The 21,459-nt window shown below is 37.6% G+C and overlaps 1 non-coding gene across 1 annotated transcript; it reads right to left on the bottom strand.

The window, feature by feature from the left end:
- Window positions 1-7,812: 7,812 nt before the first annotated feature.
- TRNAC-GCA (transfer RNA cysteine (anticodon GCA)) lies at window positions 7,813-7,884 on the bottom strand. The gene has a single exon. It is a non-coding gene; the product is annotated as a tRNA-Cys (tRNA).
- Between the last annotated feature and the right edge of the window lie 13,575 nt (window positions 7,885-21,459).

Genomic DNA, 21,459 nt, shown 5'->3' with positions numbered 1-21,459 from the left:
TGAGATATACTAAAGTTATTAAATTCCCATTAAAGTCAGGATCAAGTCAGGAATGTTCATTTTAAGCAATAGTAAGTATTATTTTGGAGATCTGGCTAATGCACTGAAACAGTAGAGAAATGATACAAATTTTAGAAATGAAGAGACAATTACAAGCATGTCATGCAGTTGTATGTATTGAAAATCCAAAAGAAAATAAAACATAGAAGCATTTGCAAGTTAATGTTATAAAGTAAAAAGGATAAACTGTAACTATAGAAAATAAATAGCTTTTATTTATACTAGGAAGAAGTAGTTAGAAAACCACATGGAAAATATATCACATTTGTAATAATTATAAAAATATGACTTACCTGACATTAAATTTAGTGAAGAAACTTATAAGACCTACATGAAAAGAGTTACAACATTTTGTTGAAAGATTTTAAAAAGGTCTCCCCAAATGGAAAGTGATACCATGTTTCTGTATAAAAGAATATTTTAAAATGTCAGTTACATCCCAGTGAAATGTAATACACTAAAACACACATGCAAACACGTGCACATGTACTCATACACTATCCTGAATATTTTTAAGTTGAAATTAGATGGAATTGTTTAAGTTCAAACGGAAGAATTAATGCCTGACAATATTTAAGAAACCTATGATAATAAGAATGCTTCATAGGGATTAGCTTTGTCAGATATTAGTAGTACCATCAGAATAGATGGATAGGTGATAGATAAAAGTTATCCGTCTACATAGATGCTCCCCTTCATGGATCATAGCCTTGTCATGGTGAAGGGGCTTGTTTAAATCAGTGAGCCATGTCTTGTAGAGCCATCCAAGACAGCTGGGTTATAGTGAAGTGTTCTAACAAAACATGGTCCACTGGAGGAGGGAGTGGCAAATTACTCCAGTATTCTTGCTGCGAGAACCCCATGAACGATATGAAAAAGCAAAAAGATATAACACCAGAAGATGAGTGCCCCCAGCTCGGAAGGTGTCTGACACACTACTGGGGAAGAGAGGGCAATTGATAATAGCTTCAGAAAGAGTGAACTGGCTGGGCCAAAGTGAAAATGCCACTCAATTGTGGATGTGTCTGGTGGTGAAAGTAAATTTTGATGCTCTAAGAACAATTTTGCATAGGAACTGGGAATGTTAGGTCCATGAATCAAGGTAGATTGGCTGTAGTCAAGCAATGTTCACAAGAGTGAACACTGACATTTTAGAAATCTGAACTAAAATGGACTGGAATGGGCAAATATAATTCAGATGACCATTATATCTACTACTATGGGCAAGAATCCCCTAGAAGAAATGGAGTGGCCCTCATAGTCAACAAAAGAGTCTGAAATCCAGTACTTGGGTGCAGCCTCAGAAACGACAGATTGATCTTGGTTCATTTCCAAGGCAAACCATTCAATATCACAGTAATCCACGTCTATGCCCTGACCAGTAATGCTGAAGAAGCTGAAGTTGAATGGTTCTAAGAAGACCTACAAGACCTTCTAGAACTAACACCAAAATAATGTCCTTTCATCAGAGGGGATTGGAATACAAAACTAGGAAGACAAGAGATACCTGGAATAATAGGCAAGTTGGCCTTGGAGTACAAAATGATGCAGGTCAAAGGCTAACAGAGTTTTGTCAAGAGAATGCACTGGTTATAGCAAACACCATCTCCCAACAACACAAGAGACAACTCTACACTTGGACATCACCAGATGGTCAATACCAAAATCAAATTCATTATATTCTTTGCAGCAGAAAATGGAGCTCTATATAGTCAGAAAAAATAAGACCGGGAGCTGACTGTGCTCAGATCATGAACTCCTTATTGCAAAATTCAGACTTAAATTGAAGAAAGTAGGGAAAACCAGTAGGCCATTTGTGTATGGCCTAAATTAAATCCCTTACAATTATACAATGGAAGTGAGAGATAGATTCAAGGGATTAGATCTGATAGACAGAGTGCCAGAAAAACTATGAATGAAAGTTCATAACATTGTACAGGAGTCAGTGACCAAAACCATCTCAAAAAAAAAAAAAAAATGAAAGAAGGTAAAGTGGTTGTCTCAGTAGGTCTTAGGAATAGCTGAGAAAAGAAGTGAGAGGCAAGAGAAAAAGGGAAAGATATATCCAACTGAATGCAGAGTTCCAGAGAATAGCAAGGAGAGAAAAGAAGGTCTTAAATGAACAATGCAAAAATAGAGGAAAACAATAGAATAGGAAAGAGTAGAGACGTTTTCAAGAAAATTGGAGATATCAAGGGAATATTTTGTGCGAGGATGGGTGTGATAAAGGACAAAAATGGTAAAGAAATAAGAGAAGCAGAAGAGATTAAGGAGAGGTGGCAAGAATACACACATGAACTCTACAAGAGAGGTCTTAATGACCCAGATAACCATGATGGTGTGATCACTCACCTAGAGCCAGTTATCCTGGAATGTGAAGTCAAGTGGGCCTTAGGAATTATTACTACAGATGAAGCTTATGGAGGTGATGGAATTCTAGCTGAGCTATTTCAAATTCTAAAAGATGATGCTGTGAAAGTGCTTCACTCAATATGCCAGCAAATTTGGAAAAGTCAGCAGTGGCCACAGGACTGGAAAAGGTCAGTTTTCATTCCAATCCCAAAGAAAGGCAATACCAAAGAATGTTCAAACTATGTAAAATTGTGTTCATTTCATATGCTAGTGAGGTTATGCTCAAAATCCTTCAAGCTAGACTTCAACAGTATGTAACTGAGAAATTCCAGATATATAAGCTGGGTTTAGAAAAGACAGAGAAACCAAAGACCAAATTGCCAACATCCCTTGGATCATAGAAGAAGGAAGGAAATTCCAGAGAAACATCTATTTTGGCTTCATTGACTGCACTAAAACCTTTGACTGTGTGGATCACAACAAACTGGAAAATCCTTGAAGAGATGGAAATAGCAAACCACCTTACCTGTCTCCTGAGAAACGTGTATGTGCATCAAGAAGCAACAATTAGAACCAAACATGGAACAACAGACTAGTTCAAAATTGAGGAAGGAATACTACAAGGCTATGTATTGTCATCTTATTTATTTAACTTGTATTCAGAGGACATCGTGCAAAATACTGAGCAGGATTAATCACAAGCTGGAATCAAGATTGTTGGGAGAAATAGCAACCTCAGATATGAACATGATACTGCTCTAATTGCAGAAACCAAAGAGCCTTTTGATGAGGGTGAAAGAGGAGAGTGAAATAGCTGGCTTAAAACTCAGCATTCCAAAGACTAAGATCATGGCATACAGTCCCATTATTTCCCATCAAATAGAAGGGGAAAAGAGGAAGCAATGACAGATTTTATTTTCTTGGGTTCCAAAATCACTGCAGACTGTGACTGCAGCCATGAAATTAAATACACTTGCTCCTTGGAAGAAACACTATGACAAACCTAGACAGCATATTAAAAAGCAGACACATCACTTTATCAACAAATGTCCATATTGATGGTTTTGAATTGTGGTGCTGGAGAACACTCTTAAGAGACACTTGGACTGCAATGAGATCAAATAAGTTAATCATAAAGTAAATCAACCATGAATATTCATTGGAAGAACTGATGCTGAAGCTGAAGCTTCAATACTTTGGCCACTTGATGTGAAGAGCTGACTCATTGGGAAAGACCCTGATGCTGAGAACAATTGAAGGCAAAAGGAAAGGGGATGACAGAGGATAAAAGGGTTATATAGCATCACTTACTCAGGGGACATAAATTTGAACAAACTCTGGGAGATAGTGAAAGACATGGGAGCCTGGAGTGTTGCAGTCTATGGTGTCGCAAAGAGTCAGACACAACTTAGCGACTGAACAACAACCTAGATGCTCTCCTTGACCAAAATTTTGTCAGGTCCTCTCGTCCTCTTCTCAGTGAGGCCTTGAACTTGGACTTTAGTGTCCCTCCTCATTGGGCTTGCATTGCCCAGTTTTAGAAAGAATCTTGTTAAGTCAATTTAGTGAGAATCCCCTACCATTGATATCTGATCAAATTTCTCATTTCCTGCCATACCCCAGGTTTTATCTTATCGCCTTGGCCTGCCTTCACCACAAATCTTATTAGATCAGTATAGCAAGAATTCTCCCTACCCTTTCTGAATCCTCTTATTAATTTTGTATCATCAACCCAATACCCCACCCCCAGCCTACTCCTTACCTATAATTCCTCACTTGTCCTTGGTGTATTTGGATTTGAATTTAGTTCTATACTGAAGTTTCTTTTCTCTTATTGCAATAATCTTGAATAAAATCTATATTTATATCTTTAAGCCCTGTCAGGTTCTAATTATTTTTAGCAACAGTAGCTGGAGGGCATCATGAAATCCAGTAACAAACCTAAGTATAAATGTTGGAGGGCTTCCCTGGTGTCTCAACAGTAAAGAGTCCACCTGCCAAGCAGGAGATGCAGATTTAATCCCTGGTTCAGGAAGATCTCGTGGAGGAAGGAATGGCAAACTACTCCAGTATTCTTGACTGGGAAATCACTTGGACAGAGGAGTCTGGCAGGCTATAGTCCATGGGGTTGCAAAAGAGTCAAACATGACTTAGTGACTAAACCACAACGATATATGTTGGAACTGAATATTTGACAAATATTGTCTTTTTCTTCTGTATGGAAATGATGGTTTTATTAAATAATGGTGTTGGCATAATTTCTTACTCATACAGATAAAAATAAATATATATCCTTATTTTACAACATATACAAAATTTACTTTTGTTCATTCAAAATGAAATGCTGAAATAAATGTCAGGAAATAGAATATGGTACTATTAGAGGGAAGTTTGCAAGCTATCTTGCTACAGTTGTGTCCAATTCTTTGCAACCCTATGGACAGTAGCCCACGAGGCTCTTTTGTCCAAGGGATTCTCTGGGCAAGGATATTGGAGTGGGTTACTATGCCCTCCTCCAGGGATCTTCCTGACCCAGTGATAGAACCTGAGTCTCTGGTGGCTCCTGAATTGTAGGTAGATTTTTTACCACTGAGCCACCAGGGAAACCCAGAGGGAAGTTTAGTGGTTTTCAAAGAAATCTTTAGGCAAGAGAGTAGCTACAGATGTCCTAAATGAAATTTTTACTGTATTTTTTAAGTAAACAATTAAAACTCATATCCTCCAAAAATACAGTAAAATTAAAACTATGAACAATTTCAAAAGAAAACTGAGAAAATATTTGCAATTATTTTAGCAGATTGCTATCCTTAATAGATGGAGAGCTTAATAAAAAGAATAGAAAGCAAAAGTCAAATAATGTAAATGAAAAATAGGCAAATAATATGAAGGAAAGATTAATTGAGCAGGAAATGATGTAACTCTTTGAATTGTTAAAACCATATATATGCATAACTTATGAATAAACCATAATATATTGTTGTTTTTATGGCTTATATCAGATCTGATTCTTCATTTAAGTCTGATTTTATGAAAGGTGTAGGGAGAACCCGGATTAAGTAGGGAGAAGATTTGAAGTTTTTAATTTTTATATTTGAGTTTATGACAATATGTCTACTATGAAGATTTAGACATATGAATTTTTTTCATTTATATTGTTTTAAAGCTTCCCTAATGATATCAACTATTTATTCAGCACTTAACATGTGTGGCTCATAGAACTGTACATACTATATCTCATTTAATCCTCAGAACAATTTATAAGATAGGTACAATTATTCAAATTTTTACATTAAATATAGGAACATGAGGCTCAAAGAGACTAAGTAACTTGCCCAATATCACATAGTGGTGAAACAGGGCCTTGTACTCAGTTTTTCTGAAACTATATGCTCCTATCTTGTTAACTGTATGTGTTCTAAATGACAACCTCATGGAAACCACACCATGTTCTCAGCCTCAATCTCTGAACTATTTATGCATCAGTGCTTCTTTACCTTATTTTTGGCCTCATGTATCTGTAGGATAACTTGATGAAATATATAAATCCATTGTTGAAGAACCTGCAAATATGTGTGCACACATGCATACATACACATACTCACAACTTTGCATGCTATTTCCAGGAAATCATGGCCCTCCTGGAGCCTACCCTGGATCATCTGCATGTCGTCAACCTCTGTTCTAATTGAGGAATATCAGGAGATCGATTCATGCAAAAGTAGTTTTTAGGGGCATTGTACTGACCTATTTTTTAAAACTTCATATCATGATTTATTTTATACAGATATAGACTAAAATGGAAATCTGGGGTTGATTATTAAAGAAATTGGTTGGAGGATGACGAACTAAAGAAAAAATAAAAATTACTCCTATGTGCTAGACCTTCATTTGCCCAGAGAATACATGGAGCAACTCATATATTTGAGTTGTTTGTTAATAGTAAGGTTGAGAATCCAGAATACTCTTATACCTGTATTGTTACATACACAATTATGCACCAAATAGTCCTCTTTAAGAGGCTGACTTTACTTACCTTTCTTAGTTCAGTTTAACCAAGGATTTCCTTGCCAGTCCTTAATATGAGTCTTAAAATATCTAAAGGGTTCTTAAATTTCAGCCCAGTGCTGAAATAATGTATTTTCCATATGAACCATGTTGTTACAAATAGCGGACAGCTACTTTTGAATATCATTGGCCATTTCAGAAGAAAAACAATACCTATGACCTCATAAGTTATGATGGTTCCATTACTGACAGATGGGCATACAGACGGTAATTGTGTGACCTATATGGAAAAGTTTGATTAACCAAAATGTCTTCTACACTGAACTCTAATACTGTTTTTCTTTAGTCATATAATTGGTAAGAAAATCTAGGACAGTGTGTCGTTATTGTTGAGAGTGAGTAAGGATAAAAGCTCCTCCACACAGTATCAAGTGTGAGTTATAAAAAGTGATCGGATTTTAAGTGTGTAGGTAGTGATGGATCCCTTTGTGTTAACTAAGAATGGGTGAAAATACAGCCTTGATGAATAGGCATCAATTATATAGTCTGTTAAATTTGGTTTTGCTCTTTTCTCCTTCACACCTGTGTATCTTGCCAAAAAAATTCAACAAGAAAATTTATCCAGCAATGCCAGTATATATCAATGAGTTTCCTTTGAATGTGATTGCACAATGCTATTGAAGCATACAAAGATGTAATGATAACCTCAGAATGAAGTATTCACTGTAAAATAATTAACTGCATCTTGTAGGCTTCTTGGGCTTCCCAAGTGTCAAGAATCCACCTGCCAGTGCAGGAGACGATAAGAGATGCAGGTTCTATTCCTGGGTAGGGAAGATCCCCTGGAATAGGAAATGGCAACTTATTCTTGCCTGGAAAATACCATGAACAGAGGAGCCTGGTGAGCTACAGTCCATAGGGTCACAAAGTCAAATATGACTGAACTCGCATGCATACATATAGTTACAAGCTTCTTACCATGTGTGGCTGGGTCTTGTCCTGGATTGTTTATTTCATGGTCATCTGTTTAAAAGTTGAACATGAAAGTGCCTTGTTTCTGTGTACTTAAGTGCACTAGAGCATTTTCTTTTGAAAATCTCAGTTTGCTATAATTTCAGTTTCACAGATTCTGTTTTACCTTTACTTAGGCTTTCATAATTCTTTCACTGGTGAAACAATCTCTAAATTCTTGAATTTTCCAATTAATTTCGTGTTTATTTTGGACCTAGAGAAAAAATCTCATCATATTTAGGAAATCTTGTGAGTGAATGAAGTTGCTCAGTTGTGTCTGACTATTTACGACCCCAGGGACTGTAACCTACGAGGCTCCTCTGTCCATGGGATTTTCCAGGCAAGAGTACTGGAGTGGGTTGCCATTTCCTTCTCCAGGGGATCTTCCCAACCCAGGGATCGAACCTGGGTCTCCTGCATTGCAGGCAGATGCTTTACCATCTGAGCTACCAAGGAAGCCCTTGGTATTAGTATAAAATCTCATACTCAGTCTCTTTTCAATAAGTCATTATTCATAGTCACTAAAGCACTTCTCGTCATCTTAGGTTGCTGTCACTTAGTGGGTAGACTGAGCAGTGCATGCCGTTAGCCAAGAGTGCAGGATCAATGAGTATGTAAATGGAGGGTTTTATAAAATAATCTTAAATTCTCATATTCTTATTCTTTTTTTTTTTAATGTGTAGAGCTTCCCAGTTATTTGGAGAAGTTAGTTTTTTGAAAGATTCTTGAATTTCTACATTAGACATGTGCTTACACTGCATAGGCTGCAGGTGGCTGCTATTTAGATCACTCAACCTTACTTGGTTTTCCCTAATCAAAAGTTCCTGTATGATATTACTGCGTGAATTAATGGCTCATTTCATCTCAGCATCAGACAAACCAACCCAAGCTCTGATGCACGGATGCTAAGGGATAGCCATTACTTTTCCTCTCCAAATTTTCTGATAGGCAAATACTATTGCTGTGAAGATTCACATTCACCCTATCTTGGTTATAATACACTTATCCCACTAAGCAAAATCCAGTAAAAAGCAGCTTTCTAGTATTCCTGCTATTTAGATACATCTCCTTAATCCTTACCAGCATCAGATGAGACAATTGATATAAAAATTCCTTGTATATGTATGTGTCTTTGTGTATGTGCATGTGTGTGTGTCTTTGTTTCTAGGCTTGAGACCAGTAAAAGATCCTTTACATTCTTAAGGTAAATTTGCTACAGTAAAGAAATAGTGAGCAGATACAACCAAATGAACCATGTGTTATATTTCTAAAGTTATGAAATGAGTCAAAATTTCTATTCTTCCCTGAAGCCTCAGTGAACTGTTTCTTTGATGAAAGGCTGGTAAAACTGCTCAGGTTTGTTTCTAGTATTCTGGGAGGTAACTGGTTCCTTTAGTTTAAATTGGCGCTTGAACTCTATTCTGTATGTTGCATGAATTGAATGAAATCTTGGATTATATTGAAGTTAAATGTCTGAAACACAGTACTTCCAACAGTGCATACTTGCTGCCCCCTTCACTCACTGAATTTCCAATAATAATAATAAATTGTTTTAACTATGGATAAGACATTTGTGAAAAGTGCACTAAACCAAGGATCAGGAGACTAATATTCTGGTCAAAACTTTGCTGTATGGATGATTTTCACTTTCCTTCACTGGACCCTACATTATCTTTTGAAAGGAAGATATTTAGATGTTTAGTTTTGTTTTAAAATAAGAAAATTGGCAAATAGACTCACAGATGTAGAAAACAAACATGGTTAACAGGGGGAAAGGGGAGGCATAGGGATAAACTCGGAGAGTGGGGTTGACATATATAAAGTAGATAACTAATGAGGTCCTACTGTATAGTACAGGTAACCTTTCAATACCCTGTGATGACCTATATGGGAATAGAATCTAAAAAAGACTGGATATATGTATATGTATAACTGATTCACTTTGCTGTACACCTGAAATTAATACATTTTGAATCAACTATATTGAAATAAAATTTTTAAAATAGAATGAAATAATGACATTTGTAGCAACATGAATGGATCTAGAGTTTATCATATTAAGTGAAATAAGTGAGACAGAGAAAGGCAAATACCATATGATGTCACTTATATGTGGAATCTAAAAAAACGATATAAATGAATGTACATACAAAACAGAAATAGACCTACAGACATAGAACACAAACTAATGATTCCAAGGGGGAAGGGCTGGGAGAGATAAATTAGAAGTTTGGGATTAACCTATACATAAAATAGATAACCAACAAGGACCTACTGTATAGTGCAGGGAACTATACTCATTGTTTTGTAATAATCTATAAGGGGAAATAATCTGAAAAAAATGCGTATATAAGTATGTATAACTGAAACACTTTGTTGTACACCTAAAACTAGCACAATCTTGAAAATCTATTACACTGTAATGAAAAAAGATTGTAAAATTGGCAAGCAGAAAAAAAAGCAGACATATTACAGACATACAAAGAGATTTAGAATTTTTATGTTTTTTATTATCTCTGAATATCTGTAATCTCTTGTTTTAAGACTACCTTTATCAGATAATGGAATTTGTTATTAGGTTCTGGTTTTCAACCTCTCTTGAAGAATATTTTTGATTTATTTAGAGAGTTATAACAGCCATCTTGAAGCCCTCTGTTCTCTTTTGTCATCTTAAGAAACAAATCAGCCTTGAAGTACGATAATATCTATATCTTTTAAAATCTTGAAACTCTTCAGCAGTGCAGTAATAAACAAGCTGACAGATTTATTGACAAAAGAACAACAGTTCATTGTTTGTATGAGTTAATCTTCTTTTCTGTGATACATTAATGTCCTTCAATAAGGACCATATAATTTTGTTCCCACACTTCAAGAGAGAGGTTTAGAATATGTTTCAGAGAATAATGCTTGTGTTTAACGAGTCAGAATCAGAGGAATATATGGAACATCCCAGAAGACAATTTTTAAAAAAATCACTATTCCAAAGGGAGGGTGTTTTGGTGGAGATACCAGATGCTCAGAGCAAAAAGGCAAAGGATTAATTTTTCTTCCTTACCTTTGTTTCCAGATTTTTTCAATTAGAGTGCCTCCTAATGATATTGTTTATGCTAGCTGGCATTGGGATAACACAAAGAGTTGCTGTTGATAAAGGTAAGATAAATGGAATAAGTTTGATTTATATGGCTGAGTTTTATACATTACTTCATTCACTCACTCATCAAATACCCAGTATATCTAAGTATCAAGTGGCATGCTTTGACTTATATACAGTTCATATCAATAACTTAGTGTGTTTTCCCCTCTTTTTTAAGATTCTGAGCTATATCTAACTGTTAGAGAGGAATAGATGACCACTAAATCAATAATTCTGTGCATACATCTAAGCCCTACCATTTTTTGGCATTTGATCCAGATATTTTCTGAAACAAGTAAAACAGAGATGTTTTTCCTGTTCCTATTACTTTCATCTATTCCCTAGATGCAACCAGCAACCTTCATTTTTTAATATATTTTCATACATATGCATATATCTATATCATTTATAAGATTGGTTTGCATATTTTAAAATTGTATATAAATTGCATATGAATAGTAACATTTCAGCTCTATCATTCTGTAACCTAGCTTATTTTGCTCAAGCTAATATTTTTGAGTTAAATCTATATTGATACAAATAGCTCTACTTACATTTTAATTACTATGTACTGCTCCATTGTTTTCATATTCCACAGTTTGCTCTCTTGTTGATGGACTTTTAGGTTCTTTCAATTTTTTTTTAGGTATTTCTAGTAGCTCTACAAGAAAAAAATAAAAGTATTGTAAGGATATTCTTTACAAATGTATGAAGTGTTTATCTAGTTTTATACCTAATACTGATATTATTGAATCAAAAGGTATATCTATCATCACATTTGCTATATATTGCCAAGTTGCCATCCAGATAATGTATACATATTCTTTGTTTTTTGGTGGGATTGCATCCTGATAAGTCCATCATAGGTTGAAAATATTGTACGTTGAAGATGCAGGTAATACACCTAACCTACCAAACATCATAGTTGACCTCATCTACCTTGAAAGTGCTCAGAACACTTACATGAGCCTACAGTTGGGCAAAATCATCTAACATAAAGCCTGTTTTATAGTAAAGTATCGAATGTCTCATATAATTTGTTGAACACTCTACTGAAAGTGAAAAACAGGATGATTATATGGGTTCAGAATGTCCTAAGTGTATCGATTTATTTCCCCTTGTGGTCACGGGGCTGACTGGGAGCTGCTGCTCCTTGTTGTCACCCAGCATCACAAAAAAGTATGGTACTGCATATTGTTAGCCTGGGAAAAAATCAAAATTCAAAGTACAGTTTCTACTGAATGCTTATCACTTTTGCACCATCATAAAGTCAAAATTCATAAGTTGAAGCATTGTATGTTGGAGACTGTTGTACATGCAGTTATTTACATTTGCATCAGGTTATGTCCTTTTGTACAGTTCATGAAGTTCTCATGACAGGTATACTGGGGTTGTTTGCCATTCCCTCCTCCACAGGATCACGTTCTGTCAGAAGTCTTCTCTATGACCCATCTGTCTTGGGTGGCCCTACATGGCATGGCTCATAGCTTCATGAGTTATGCAAGCCCCTTCACCACAACAAGGCAGTGATCCGCGAAGTGCATAAAACTAGAAGAAAACAACAGAAGGGGAAAGACTCTCTTCAGGAAGATTAGAAATATCAAGGGAACATTTTGTCTGAAGATGGGCACAATAAAGGACAGAAACGGTTAGAGTCTTAGTAGATGCTGAAGAGATCAAGAGGAGATGGAAAGAATACATGGAAGAACTGTACAAAAAAGATCTTAATGAACCAGATTACTATGATGATGTGATTAGTCACCCAGACCCATACATTCTGGGGTGTGAAGACAAGTGGCCTTAGGAAGCACTGCTGTTAAAGCTAGTGGAGGTGATGGAATTCCAGTAGAGTTATTCAAAACCCTAAAGGATGATGCCATTAAAGTGTTGCATTCAATATGTCAGCAAGTCTGGGAGACCCACCAGTGGCTACAGGACTGGAAAAGGTCAATCCTTATCCCAATTCCCAAGAAAGGTAGTACTAAAGATGTACTAACCGTCAGACAATTGCACTCATCTCCCATGCTAGTAAGGTCATGCTTAAAATCTTGCATTCTAGGCTTCAGCATCATGCGAACTAAGAACTTCTAGATGTCCAAGCTGGGTTTAGAAAAGGAAGAGGAAGCAGAGATCAAATTGCTAACATTTGCGGATCATAAAGAAAGCAAGGGAATTCCAGAGAAACATCTACCTCTGTTTCATTGACTATACTAAAACCTTGCCTGTGTGTGGATCATAACAAGTTATGGAAGGCTCTTAAAGAGCTGGGAATACCATTCCACCTTACCTGTCTCCTGAGAAACCTGTATGCGTGTCAAGAAGCAACAGTTAGAACTCTGTGTGGAACAACAGATTGGTTCAAGATTGAGAAAGGAGTATGACAGGGCTGTCAGCTGTCGCCCTGTTTTACCAATACACTGAGCACATCATTATGGTGACTGCAGCCATGAAACCAGAAGACTATTGCTTCTTGGCAGGAAAGCTATGACAAACCTAGACAGTGTGTTGAAAAGCAGAGACATTACTCTCCCAGCAAGGCTCTGTGGTCTTCCCAGTGATCATGTACGGTTGTGAAAGCTGGGCCATAAAGAAAGCAAAATGACTAAGAATTGATGCCTTCAAACTGTGGTGCTGGAAAAGACTCCTGAGAGAATCTTGGACAGCAAAGAGATCAAACCAGTCAATCTTAAGAGAAATCAACTCTGAATACTTGTTGGAAGGATTGATGCTGAAGCTAATGCTCCGGTATTTTGGTCATCTGATGTTAAGAGCTGACTCATTGGAAAAGTCGCTTATGCTGGGAAAGATTGAGGGCAGAAGGAGAAGAGGGCCTCAGAGGATGAGATGGCTGGATGGCATCATCGATGCAATGGACATGCACTTGGGCAAAATTTGGGATATCGTGAGGGACAGGAAGGCCCAGCATGATGCAGTCCATGGGGTTGCAAAGAGTTGGATATGACGGTGACAGAACAACAGCAACAGGCAGTGTATGTGTGTTCTTTTTGCTATACAAATTTACTAGCAAGTTGTGGCTTCTCTTTACTTCCTTGTTCTTTGAATATTTCACATTAAATAGAGATTCTTGTTCCCTTGATTAAAAAAAATGTGTCTTTATTTTTTAATATCTAAGTAATTTATTTATTTTTGACTGCATTAGATCTTAGTTGAAGCACATAGGCTCTTCCTTGCAGTGCATGAGCTTCTTTCTAGTTGTGACACATGGACTCCAGAGTGTGTGGGCTCTAGCTCTGGCATGCAGGGTCATCAGTTGGGGCACATGGGTTTAGATGTGGCATGTGGGCCTAGTCGCCCTGTGGCACATGGGATCTTAGTTCTGTGACCAGGCAATGAACCTGAGTCTACTGAACTGGAAGGCGGGTACACTTCATTACTCTTCAATTCTGTTTCTGGGACATTACTGATCTCTTTTGTCCGTCTTAGCTGTATCTTTTTTATTTTCAATATTTTCCTGTTAAAGATATATTTACATGAATCTACTCCACCATCTTCACTAGAGACCCCCTTTGCTCTATTTCAGTTCAGTTCAGTCGCTCAGTCGTGTCCAACTCTTTGCGACCCCATGAATTGCAGCACGCCCGGCCTCCCTGTCCATCACCAACTCCCAGAGTTCACTCAAACTCATGTCCATCGAGTCGGTGATGCCATCCAGCCATCTCATCCTCTGTCATTCCATTCTCCTCCTGCCCACAATCCCTTCCAGCATCAGGGTCTTTTCCAATGAGTCAAATCTTCGCATGAGGTGGACAAAGTATCGGAGTTTCAGCTTTAGCATCAGTCCTTCCAATGAACACCCAGGACTGATCTCCTTTAGCATGGACTGATTGGACCTCCTTGCAGTCCAAGGGACTCTCAAGAGTCTTCTCTGAAACCACAGTTCAAAAGGATCAATTCTTCAGTGCTCAGCTTTCTTCACAGTCCAACTCTCATGGTACAGATTACTTTTATATCTGAGACTTTATTAAGATGAGCAGTTAGAAAACACAGAATAGTCAATATCTACAGTTAAGACTCTACAGCAAGTTGATTAAAAGGGAGGAGAGTACTGAGTCAATTATGTAGATAATTGATCTAAGCATTGACAAATAAGAGAATGGATTTAGGGAATAAAAGAGCAAAGATCATTTATTTTGTTAGTATAGTTAGGAGGTCTATGTCCCTAGTTCCCAATAGAAATTAATATAAAGTCAATTCAGAATGATATAACTCTCCTAATCTCTGCATAGATGGTGATTCTAAACATTCTCTTAGGCAGACTTAAGGAATATAGCAACAGCCTGTAGAAGGACCATTCTGTCTGATCTACAGATAGGGACAGATGAGTGCAACTGAAATTCAGAATATAACTAATAACTGATTGAAGACAATCCCCACGAAAAACAAATGCAGAAAAGCAAGATGGCTGCCTGAGGAGGCCTTACAGATAACTGTGAAAAGAAGAGAAGTGAAAAGCAAAGGAGAAAAGGAAAGATATAAGAATCTGAATCCAGAGTTCCAAAGAATAGCAAGGAGAGATAAGAAAGCCATCCTCAGTGATCAATGCAAAGAAATGGAGGAAAACAACAGAATGGGAAAGCCTAGAGATCTCTTCAAGAAAATTAGAGATACCAAGGAAACATTTCATGCAAAGATGGGCTTGATAAAGGACAGAAATGGTATGGACCTAACAGAAGCAGAAGATATTAAGAAGAGGTGGCAAGAATACACAGAAGAACTGTACAAAAAAGATCTTCAGGACCCAGGCAATCATGATGGTGTGATCACTCACCTAGAGCCAGACAGCCAGCAATGTGAAGTCAGGTGGGCCTTAGAAAGCATGACTGTAAACAAAGTTAGTGGAGGTGATGGAATTCCAGTTGAGCTGTTTCAAATCCTGAAAGATGATGCTGTGAAAGTGCTGCACTCAATATGCCAGCAAATTTGGAAAACTCAGCAGTGGCCACAGGACTGGAAAAAGTCAGTTTTCATTCCAATCCCAAAGAAAGGCAATGCAAAAGAATGCTCAAACTACTGGACAATTGCACTCATCTCACACACTAGTAAAGTAATGCTCAAAATTCTCCAAGCCAGGCTTCAGCAGTATGTGAACTGTGAACTTCCAAATGTTCAAGCTGGTTTTAGAAAAGGCAGAGGAACCAGAGATCAAATTGCCAACATCCGCTGGATCATGGAAAAAGCAAGAGAGTTCCAGAAAAACATCTCTTTCTGCTTTATTGACTATGCCAAAGCCTTTGACTGTGTGGATCACAATAAACTGGAAAATTCTGAAAGAGATGGGAGTAGCAGACCACCTGACCTGCCTCTTGAGAAATCTGTATGCAGGTCAGGAAGCAACAGTTAGAATCGGACATGGAACAACAGACTGGTTTCAAATAGGAAAAGGAGTAAGTCAAGGCTGCATATTGTCACCCTGCTTATTCAATTTATATGCAGAGTACACCATGAGAAATGCTGGGCTGGAAGAAGCACAAGCTGGAATCCAGACTGCCGAGATAAATATCAATAGCATCAGATATGCAGATGACACCACCCTTATGGCAGAAAGTGAAGAGGAACTAACAACCCTCTTGATAAAAGTGAAAGATGAGAGTGAAAATGTTGGCTTAAAGCTCAACATTCAGAAAACGAAGCACATGGCATCTGGTCCCATCACTTCATGGCAAATAGATGGGGAAACAGTGGAAACAGTGTCAGACTATCTTTCTGGGCTCCAAAATCACTGCAGATGGTGATTGCAGCCATGAAAAGAAAAGAATCTTACTCCTTGGAACAAAAGTTATGACCAACCTAGATAGCATATTCGGAAGCTGAGACGTTAGTTTGCCAACAAAGATCCATCTAGTCAAGGCTATGGTTTTTCCAGTGGTCATGTATGAACGTGAGATTTGGACTGTGAAGAAAGCTGAGCACCCAAGAATTGATGCTTTGAACTGTGGTGTTAGAGAAGACTCTTCAGAGTCCCTTGGATTGCAGGGAGTTCCCTCAGTCCATCCTAAAGGGGATCAGTCTTGGGGGTTCATTGGAAGGAATGATGCTAAAGCTGAAATTCCAATACTTTGGCCATCTCATGCAAAGATTTGACTCATTGGAAGACTCTGATGCTGGGAGGGATTGGGGGCAGGAGGAGAAGGGGACGACTGAGGATGAGATGGCTGGATGGCATCACGGACTCAATGGACGTGAGTCTGAGTGAACTCAGGGAGTTGGTGATGGACAAGGAGGCCTGGCGTGCTGCGATTCATGGGGTCGCAAAGAGTTGGACACAACTGAGAAACTGAACTGAACTGAACTGATGATTAGTGATATTGATCATTTTTTCATGTGCCTGTTAGCTATCTTCATGTCTTCTCTGGAAAAATGTCTATTCCTGTACTCTTTCCATTTTTAAACCCAATTGTGGTTGTTTATTTTTTGATGCTGAGCTGTGTGAGTTCTTTGTATATTTGGGATACTAACCCTTATTCAGAGATATACTGTTTTAGTTCAGTTCAGTCTCTTAGTTGTGTCTGACTCTTTCATCCCCATGGACTGCAGCATGCCAAGCTTCCCTGTCCATTACCAACTCCTGGAGCCTACTCAAACTCATGTCCATTGAGTCGGTGATGCCATCCAATCATCTCATCCTCTGCCATCCCTTCTCCTCCCGCCTTCAATCTTTCCCAGCATCAGGGTATTTTCTTTACAAATGTATTATCCAATTCAGTGGGTTCTCTTTTTGTTGATGGATGCTTTTTGTTTGACAAAGTTTCATTTGTTTATTTCACTTTCGATTTCCTTGCCTAAGAAAACATGTCCAAAAAAGCATTGCTAAGACTGATGTCAAATGCCTTACTGCTTATGTTCTTCTAGGACTTTTATGGTTTCAGGTCTTATGTTTTGGTCTTTAATCCATTTGAGTTTATTTTCATATATGGTATGAACAAGTAGACCAGGTTGATTCTTTTGCATGTAGCTGTCCAGTTTTCCCAACACTATTTACTGAAGAGGCTGTCTTTTCCCCATTATATAGTCTTGCCTTCTTTGTCTTAAATTAATAAGCCTCATAATTGTGGGTTATTTCTGGGCTTTCTCTTCTATTCCATTGATCTGTACATCTGTTTTTGTGCCAACACTAGACTGTTTTGATTATTGTAGTTTATTTTATTTTATTTTTTAATTTTTATTTTTACTTTATTTTACTTTACAATACTGTATTGGTTTTGCCATACATTGACATGAATCCACCACAGATGTACATGAGTTCCCAATCCTGAACCCCCATCCCACCTCCCACCCTATATCATCTCTCTGGATCATCCCCGTGCAGCAGCCCCAAGCATCCTGTATCCTGCATCGAACATAGACTGACACTTTGTTTCTTAGATGATAGTATACATGTTTCAGTGCCATTTTCCCAAATCATCCCACCCTCTCCCTCTCCCTCAGAGTCCAAAAGTCCGTTCTATACATCTGTGTCTTTTTTTGCTGTCTCGCATACAGGGTTATCATTACCATCTTTCTAAATTCCATATGTATGTGTTAGGATACTGTATTGGTGTTTTTCTTTCTGGCTTACTTCACTCTGTATAATCGGCTCGAGTTTCATCCATCTCATTAGAACTGATTCAAATGTATTCTTTTTAATGGCTGAGTAATACTCCATTGTGTATATGTACCACAGCTTTCTTATCCATTCATCTGCTGATGGACATCTAGGTTGTTTCCATCTCCTGGCTATTGTAAACAGTGCTGCAATGAACACTGGGGATTATTGTAGTTTTCAATTTTTTAATTTTTATTTATTTTTTTAATTTTATTTTTACTTTATTTTACTTTACAATACTGTATTGGTTTTGCCATACATTGACATGAATCCACCATGGGTGTATACAAGCTCCCAATCCTGAATCCCCCTCCCACCTCCCACCCCATATCATCTCTCTGGATCATCCCCATGCACCAGCCCCTAGCATCCTGTATCCTGTATTGAGCATAGACTGGCACTTCGTTTCTTACATGATAGTATACATGTTTCAATGCCATTCTCCCAAATCATCCCACCCTCTCCCTCTTCCTCAGAGTCCAAAGGTCCGTTATATACATCTGTGTCTCTTTTGATGTCTCACATACAGGGTAATCATTACCATCTTTCTAAATTCCATATATATGTGTCAGTATACTGTATTGGTGTTTTTCTTTCTGGCTTACTTCACTCTGTATAATCGGCTCGAGTTTCATCCATCTCATTAGAACTGATTCAAATGTATTCTTTTTAATGGCTGAGTAATACTCCATTGTGTATATGTACCACAGCTTTCTTATCCATTCATCTGCTGATGGACATCTAGGTTGTTTCCATTCCCTGGCTATTATAAACAAGGCTGCGATGAACATTGGGGTACATGTGTCTCTTTCTATTCTGGGTTCCTCGGTGTGTATGCCCAACAGTGGGATTGCTGGGTCATAAGGCAGTTCTAGTTCCAGTTTTTTAAGGAATCTCCACACTGTTCTCCATAGTGGCTGTACTAGTTTGCATTCCCACCAAAAGTGTAAGAGGGTTCCATATTCTCCACACCCTCTCCAGCATTTATTGCTTGTAGACTTTTGGATTGCAGCCATTCTGACTGGTGTGAAATGGTACCTCATTGTGGTCTTGATTTGCATTTCTCTGATAACGAGTGATGTTAAGCATCTTTTCATGGGTTTGTTAGCCATTCGTATGTCTTCTTTGGAGAAATGTCTATTTAGTTCTTTGGCCCATTATTTGATTGGGTCATTAATTTTTCTGGAATTGAGCTGCAGAAGTTGCTTGTGTATTTTTGAGATTAGTTGTTTGTCAGTTGCTTCATTTGCTATTGTTTTCTCCCATTCAGAAGGCTGTCTTTTCACCTTACTTATAGTTTCCTTTGTTGTGCAGAAGCTTTTAATTTTAATTAGATCCCATTTGTTTATTTTTGCTTTTATTTCCAGTATTCTGGGAGGCGGATCATAGAGGATCCTGCTGTGATTTAAGTCAGAGAGTGTTTTGCCTATGTTCTCTTCTAGGAGTTTTATAGTTTCTGGTCTTAAGTTTAGATCTTTAATCCATTTTGAGTTTATTTTTGTGTGTGGTGTTAATATATATGCACCCAACATAGGAGCACTGCAATATGTAAGACAAATGCTAGCAAGCATGAAAGGGGAAATTAACAATAACACAATAATAGTGGGAGACTTTAATACCCCACTCACACCTATGGACAGATCAACTAAACAGAAAATTAACAAAGAAATGCAAACTTTAAATGATACAATAGACCAGTTAGACCTAATTGATATCTATAGGACATTTCACCCCAAAACAATGAATTTCACCTTTTTCTCAAGTGCTCACGGAACCTTTTCCAGGATAGATCACATCCTGGACCATAAATCTAACCTTGATAAATTCAAAAAAATCAAAATCATTCCAAGCATCTTTTCTGACCATAATGCACTAAGATTAAATCTCAATTACAGGAGAAAAACTATTAAAAATCCCAACATATGGAGGCTGAACAACACGCTTCTGAATAACCAACAAATCACAGAAGAAATAAAAAAAAGAAATCAAAATATGCATAGAAATGAATGAAAATGAAAACACAACAACCCCAAACCTGTGGGACACTATAAAAACAGTGCTTAGAGGAAAGTTCATAGCAATACAGGCATACCTCAAGAAACAAGAAAAAAGTCAAATAAATAACCTAACTCTATACCTAAAGCAACTAGAAAAGGAAGAAATGGAGAACCCCAGAGTGAGTAGAAGGAAAGAAATCTTAAAAATTAGGGCAGAAATAAATGCAAAAGAAACAAAAGAGACCGTGGCAAAAATCAACAAAGCCAAAAGCTGGTTCTTTGAAAGGATAAATAATATTGTAGGTTTTTTTAAAATATAGTTTGAAATCAGCATGATTCTCTCAGCATTGTTATTTCTCAAGATTCCTTTGGTTTTTCAGTGTCATTTGTGTTTCCATACCATTTTAGAATTATTTGTTGTTCTAGTACTGTGAAAAATGCCCTTGCTATTTGAATAGGGTTTGCATTGAACCTATAGATTGCCTTGGATTATTGTTGTCTGTTGTTCAGTCATTAAGTCATGTCTGACTCTTTGTGACTTCATGGTCTGCAGCACACCAGGCTCCTCTGGACTCCACTATCTCCCAGAGTTTACTCAAATTCATGTTCATTGAGTTGGTGATGCTATCCTCTGCTGCCCCCTTCTCCATTTTCCTTTAATCTTTCCCAGCAACAGAGTCTTTTCCAGTCAGCTCTTTCATCAGGTAGCCAAAGTATTGGAGTTTCAGCCTTAGCATCAGTCCTTTCAATGAATATTCAGGGTTGAATTCTTTTAGGCTTGACTAGTTTGATCTACTTACAGTCCAAGGGACTTGCCTTGGGTAGTATTGTGGTTTTTACAATATTAATTCTTGCAGTCCATGTGTATGTTAGGTTTCTTATCTCCACTTCTAGTTCTTTTTCTGATGTCATGTTTTGTTCCTTGGTTTGGAACATTTTCTTATGTCTCCTCATTTTGTCCAATTTTATGCACTTATTTGTTTGTGTTAGTTAGGTTGGATTCATTTCCTAATCTTGGAAAAGTAGTTCTATGTAGAAGACATCCTATGAGTCCAGAAGCACACTAACTTCTGGTCACCAGAGCTTTATATTCCAAAAGTTCTCCCTATGTGAGCTGTGTATGTCCTTTTGTTGTGGTGGGGCTGACTAATATGGGCATTCTCATAGGCAGGACTGGCTCTGGCCTAGTTGGCTACAAGATTGTGCCTCATGCAGTGGCTGCAGTCCTTCTAGAAGGCAGAGTAGACTTCTCAGATGGCTCTCTGTGTAGCTCAGGGAGACTTGGAGCTGGTGACCAC

Source organism: Capricornis sumatraensis, chromosome X (genome assembly GCF_032405125.1).
Source record: "Capricornis sumatraensis isolate serow.1 chromosome X, serow.2, whole genome shotgun sequence".
Taxonomy (NCBI): domain Eukaryota; kingdom Metazoa; phylum Chordata; class Mammalia; order Artiodactyla; family Bovidae; genus Capricornis; species Capricornis sumatraensis.
This window is presented reverse-complemented; position numbering and strand designations above follow the sequence as displayed.